At 47.7% G+C, this 5,805-nt stretch overlaps 1 protein-coding gene and 1 pseudogene across 2 annotated transcripts in view; both read left to right on the top strand.

Annotated features, from left to right (window-relative positions):
- Positions 1-5,805, top strand: part of PSMD4 (proteasome 26S subunit, non-ATPase 4) — a 14,697-nt gene that overhangs the window by 2,973 nt on the left and 5,919 nt on the right. The window lies entirely within an intron of this gene.
- LOC111728626 lies at positions 2,446-3,072 on the top strand (annotated as a pseudogene).

Genomic DNA, 5,805 nt, shown 5'->3' with positions numbered 1-5,805 from the left:
GAGGCAGGAGACTCGCTTGAGCCCAGGAGTTGAGGTTGCTGTGAGCTGTAATGCCACGGCACTCTACCCAGGGGGATAGCTTGAGGCTCTGTCTCAAAAAAAAGAAGGTGTCTTACTCTGTTGCCTGTGGCTGAAGTGCAATGGCATCATCCTAGCTCACAGTAACCTAAGACTCCTGGGCTCAAGTGATACTCCTGCCTTTACCTCTTGAGTAAGTGGAACTATAGGCACACACCACTGAGCCTGGCTACTTTTTCTTTTTTTTGTAGTGATGGTATTCTGGCTGTTATTCAGGCTGGCCTCAAAATTCCTGGCCTTAAGCAGCCCTTCTGCCTTGGCTTCCTAGACTGCTAGGATTACAGGTGTGAGCGACCATAACCAGCCATAGTGTGACTGTTAATGCAGGTTGAATATCCCTTATCCAATATGCATAGTACCAGAAGTGTTTCAGATCTCAGATCTTTTCAAATTTTGGAATATTTGCATTACTCTGATGATATTATGCAGGCATTTTTGACATTATCAATAATATTTTTATACCACAGAGCATAGAATAAGCAAAAAGCTCACAGTGAATGATGTCCAGTGGGTCTTGGCCCATGTGAGGCATCATGGGGAACCTGCCATTGGTGCAGCTGGCCTCCCCAGTGCCATTTTTTTTTTAAGAGACAGTCTCACTTTGTCACCTGTGGTAGAGTGCTGTAGCGTCACAGCTCACAGCAACCTGTAGCTCTTGGGCTTAGGTGTTTCTCTTGCCTCAGCCTCCCGAGTGGCTGGGACTATAGGCCCCCGCCACAATGCCCGGCTATTTTCTTGTTGCAGTTTGGCCAGGGCCAGGTTTGAACCCACCACCCTCAGTATATGGGGCTGGCGCCCTGCTCACTAAGCCACGGCACTGCCCGCCAGTGCCATTTTATTGCTCTTTGTGGGTGTACTTGTGGCGGGGGAATCTGGGCTTGATTGGAAAAAAAAAAAAAAAACAGTATATCACCACTGAAGCAAGCTGGGAGGGTCTTTTTCCCCCTTGGAGATTCTGAATAAACTGTGGTGCGCCTTTGTTTAGTTTTCAGCATATCTTATGAGGTCAGGTATGGAGTTTTCCACCTGTAACATCACGTTGGCACTCAAAAGTTTCTGATTATGGAGCATTTCAGATTTTATACTTTCCCATTAGTGGTACTCAACCCCTATTTCCTTTTTTTTTTTTTTTTGTTTCCCAGTAGTTTTTTAATTACTTCTCTGGCATTTTTGGCTTGTTTTTATTGGCAGACAAAGCATACTAAGAAAAAAATTGCCCCAAAACCCATATTTTACTTGCCAATAGAAATGAGGTGTCAGGTGGTGCCTGTGGCTCAGTGAGTAGGGTGCCGGCCCCATATACTGAGGGTGGCGGTTTTGAACCCAGCCCCAGCCAAACTGCAACAAAAAATTAGCTGGGCATTGTGGTGGACACCTGTAATTCCAGTTACTCTGGAGGCTGAGGGAAGAGAATTGCCTAAGCTCAAGAGCTGGAGGTTGCTGTGAGCTGTGACGCCATGGCACTCTACCAAGGGCTACAAAGTAAGACTCTGTCTCTAAAAAAAAAAAAAAAAAGAAGGCTCGGCGCCTGTGGCTCAAGCGGCTAAGGCGCCAGCCACATACACCTAAGGCGGCGGGTTCGAATCCCCGGCCGGGGCCGCCAAACAACAATGATGGCTGCAACCAAAAAATGGCCAGGCGTTGTGGTGGGCGCCTGTGGTCCCAGCTACTTGGGAGGCGGAGGCAGGAGACTCGCTTGAGCCCAGGAGTTGGAGGTTGCTGTGAGCGTGGTGCCATGGCACTCTACCCAGGGGGATAGCTTGAGGCTCCGTCTCAAAAAAAAGAAATGAAGTATCTTGTCTAGGGCACCGCTTTCTTCCAATTGCATAGATAACAAAAAAAAATTTTTTTGAGAGAGAGCCTTAAGCTGTCGCCCTGGGTAGAGTGCCGTGGCGTCACAGCTCACAGCAACCTCCAACTCCTGGGCTTAAGCGAGTCTCCTGCCTTCACCTCCCAGGTAGCTGGGATTACAGGCGCCTGCCACAACGCCTGGCTATTTTTTGGTTGTAGCCGACATTGTTGTTTTGGTGGGCCCAGGCTGGATTCAAACCTGCCAGCTCAGGTGTATATGGCTGGCGCCTTAGCCGGTTGAGCCACAGGTGCCGAGCCAGCATAGATAAAATTATTGACTGTTAGAGCTGTTAAGGCCTTCAGATTGTCAAGAATTTATTATTTAGGCTGGGTGTGGTGGTGAGCACCTGTAGTCCCAGCTACTAGGTAGGCTGAGGCAAGAGGATCACTTGAGCTCAGAGTTTGAGGTTGCTGTGAGCTATGTCACCACAGTACTCTACCAAGGCAACAGGGTGAGACTCTGTCTCAAAAAAAAAACAAAAAAGAGAAAGAGAGAATTTATCATCTAGAAGCATGTGTTGCAGGGTGGGGGCTGGTGGGGAGCCCAAGCATGCCCCAGAGCCATGACACTAATGGCCAGTGGGTGAGCCAGGGACCCAGGCCAGGTAGCAGCCCTTGCAGCAGACCACCTCTTCAAGGTGCTTGTCACTGGCAAGACTTACATCATCAAGTACTAGGTCCACCAGCCCCTCTCACAGCACTACCAGGCCACTATCAGGATGGACTTTGCCCTCAAGGTCTTCAACTGGCACAGCAGGACACTGGTGGACTGGCAGCTGCAGGACATCTTAGGGCAGGAGCAGTTTGGCAACATGACCTCAGTATGCTACAAGGAAGCTGTTGGTGCAGTTCATCTTCCAAGCCCTATTCCTGCTGTCCTTTTAGCTAACAAATATGACCCAAAAAGGGAAATTGGTCAGAATCTTTCCTAGATGGACCAATTCTGCAAAGAACATGATTTCACTGGGTGGTTTGAAACCTCTGCAAAGTATAACATAATATAGACAAAGCCATCCAGTTCCCAAGTAGGGAATAAATATTCTTTTGAACCACCACAACTTTCCCAATGAAGAAAATGATGTGGACAAAATTAAACTAGATCAAGAGACCTTGAGAGCAATGAGCAAATCCTAGTGTTGCTGACAGGGCTTCTGCTTCTGTGCCTGCCTCCATTCTGAGTGAGTTTCTAAGAAGGAGTGTGGGTGAAATGCAGACTGTAGATTTTCCCACAGGTGGCACATCAGAATACAGCACCACTGTGTGCCTGCACTTACTTGAAAATGGAACTTCTTTATTTTGGACACAGTTTCACTCTCTTAGACCAGGCTACAGTGCCATGGCATAATAGGTCACAGCAACCTCAGACTTTTTGGGCTTGAGCGATACTCTTGCCTTAGCCTCCTGAGTAGCTAGGACTACAGGCATCCACCACCAAGCCCAGCTCATTTTTTATTTTTATAGAGACAAAGCCTCACTCTTGCCCAGACTTCTCTCAAACTCCTGAGATCAAGTGATCTACCTGCCTTGGCCTCCCAGAGTGCTAGGATTCCAGGTGTCAGCCACTGTGCCTGGCCTTAAGCATCTTTTTAAATAACAGTTCCTCGGGATTTTGTAAGCCTTCCTTCCAAATTGTAGTTTTGATGTAAGGGCTAGGTAGTTGCCTCCAGTGTTGTGATCATTTTAAGTCCATATTTTTGTCTTTGTATTCCATCCTCCTTTCTGAGTGAGGTTTTTATACTCTGTAACCCTAACTCACAAAGGCTTGAAGTTTCTCTTTAGCAGTTTTCTATTCAAAACTTTTGTACTTTGGCTTGGCGCCTATAGCTCAAGTGTCTACACCAGAACTGGCAGGTTCGAATCCAGCCCGGGCCTGCCAAACAACAGTGACGGCTGCAACCAAAAAAAATAGCCAGGTGTTTTGTGGGGCACCTGTAATCCCAGCTACTTGGGAGGCTGAGGCAAGAGAATTGCTTAAGCCCTCGTTTGAGGTTGCTGTGAGCTGTGATGTCATGGCACTCTACCCAGGGCAACAGCTTGAGACTGTCTCAAAAAAAAAGAGATACCTTTGGTAACTTCACATAAAATTGTTATTCTTAGGCTTGACACCTGTGGCTCAAGCCGCTAAGGCGCCAGCCCCATACACCTGAGCTGGTGGGTTCAAATCCAGCCCAGGCCCACCAAACAACAATGGTGGCTGGCTCAGCGCCTGTGGCTCAAGTGGCTAAGGCGCCAGCCACATACACCTAAGGTGGCGGGTTCGAATCCCCAGCCCGGGCCCACCAAACAACAATGATGGCTGCAACCAAAAAATGGCCAGGCGTTGTGGCCGGCGCCTGTGGTTCCAGCTACTTGGGCGGCTGAGGCAGGAGACTCGCTTGAGCCCAGGAGTTGGAGGTTGCTGTGAGCGTGATGCCATGGCACTCTACCCAGGTGGATAGCTTGAGGCTCCGTCTCAAAAAAAAAAAAAAAAAAAACCCAATGGTGGCTGCGACCAAAAAATAGCTGGACATTGTGGCAGGTACCTGTGGTCCCAGCTACTTGGGAGGTGGAGACAGGAGACTCCTTGAGCCCAGGAGTTGGAGGTTGCTGTGAGCTGTGATGCCACCGCACTTTACCCAGGGGGACAGCTTGAGGTTCTGTCTCAAAAAAAATAAAATTGTTATTCTTAAATATAATTTGACCATTTGTAGCTGATGTAACACCTCTTAAACATTAAATTACTCAAAAAGAAGCCATGCCACCCCCAATGATCCTCTATAGGAGCTTAATAAGTGCTTCTTTTACCTTTTTTTTTTTCTTGGCCTCTGGGAAGCTAGAAATAGTATTTTGTATCTGGATACTTTTTTATTTTTTTGGCCAGGGCTGGGTTTGAACCCACCACCTCTGGCATATGGGGCTGGCACCCTACCTTGAGCCACAGGCACCGCCCAATATCTGGATACTTTTTTAAATTTATTTTTTATATCTAGAGACTTAAGATTGTGAAAAGTTGCAGGTATAGAAGAGATGAAACCAGAAATCCATGAAACTTCATTTCTGTACTTCATGCCAGCTGCCAAAGCCATTGAGTGATTTTTTTGTTGTTTGTTTTTCTTGAGACAGAGTGTCATTTTGTCGCCCTCGGTAAGGTGCCATGGCCTCTTAGCTCACAGCAACCTCAGATGCTTAGGCTCAAGCGATTCTCTTGCCTCAGCCTGCCAAGTAACTGGTACTATAGACACCCACTACAATGCCTGGCTATTTTTAGAGATGGGGGGGGTCTTACTCTGTCTGGCTCAAGCTGGTCTGGAACTCGTGAGCTCAAGCTATCCACCCTCTTTGGCCTCCCAGAATGCTGGGATTAGAGGCATGAGCCACCACACCTGGCATTGCTGTTAAGTGTTTAATTAGATGATCGCATTGTGCTTTTCTGCAATCCGTGCTGCCAAGTGTGTATTATTTTATACTTTTCTTTTTGAGACAAGAGTCTTGCTCTGTCACCCAGGCTGCAATACAGTGGCATCATTATAGCTCACAGCAACCTCAAACTTCTGGGCTCAAGGCATCCTCCTGCCTCAGCCTTCTGAGTAAGTAGGACTACACGTGTGGGCACTTGTTTGCCTGGCTTTTTTTTTTTTTGGTAGAGATGTCTTGCTATGTTACTCAGATTGGTCTTGAACTCCTCCCACTTTGGCCTCCCAAAGTGGTGGGATTATAGGCATAAACCACTGTGCCTAGTTTATAAAATTTTTTTTTTTTTGAGACAGGAGCCTCAAGCTGTCCCCCTGGGTAGAGTGCCGTGGCGTCACAGCTCACAGCAACCTCCAACTCCTGGGCTCAAGTGAGTCTCCTGCCTCCGCCTCCCAAGTTACTGGGACCACAGGCGCCCGCCACAAT

The sequence above is a fragment of the Otolemur garnettii genome, unplaced genomic scaffold (genome assembly GCF_000181295.1).
Source record: "Otolemur garnettii isolate 467f Iridium unplaced genomic scaffold, OtoGar3 scaffold00174, whole genome shotgun sequence".
NCBI lineage: Eukaryota > Metazoa > Chordata > Mammalia > Primates > Galagidae > Otolemur > Otolemur garnettii.
The sequence above is the reverse complement of the archived record's forward strand: the minus strand, read 5'-3'. Positions and strand labels throughout refer to the sequence as shown.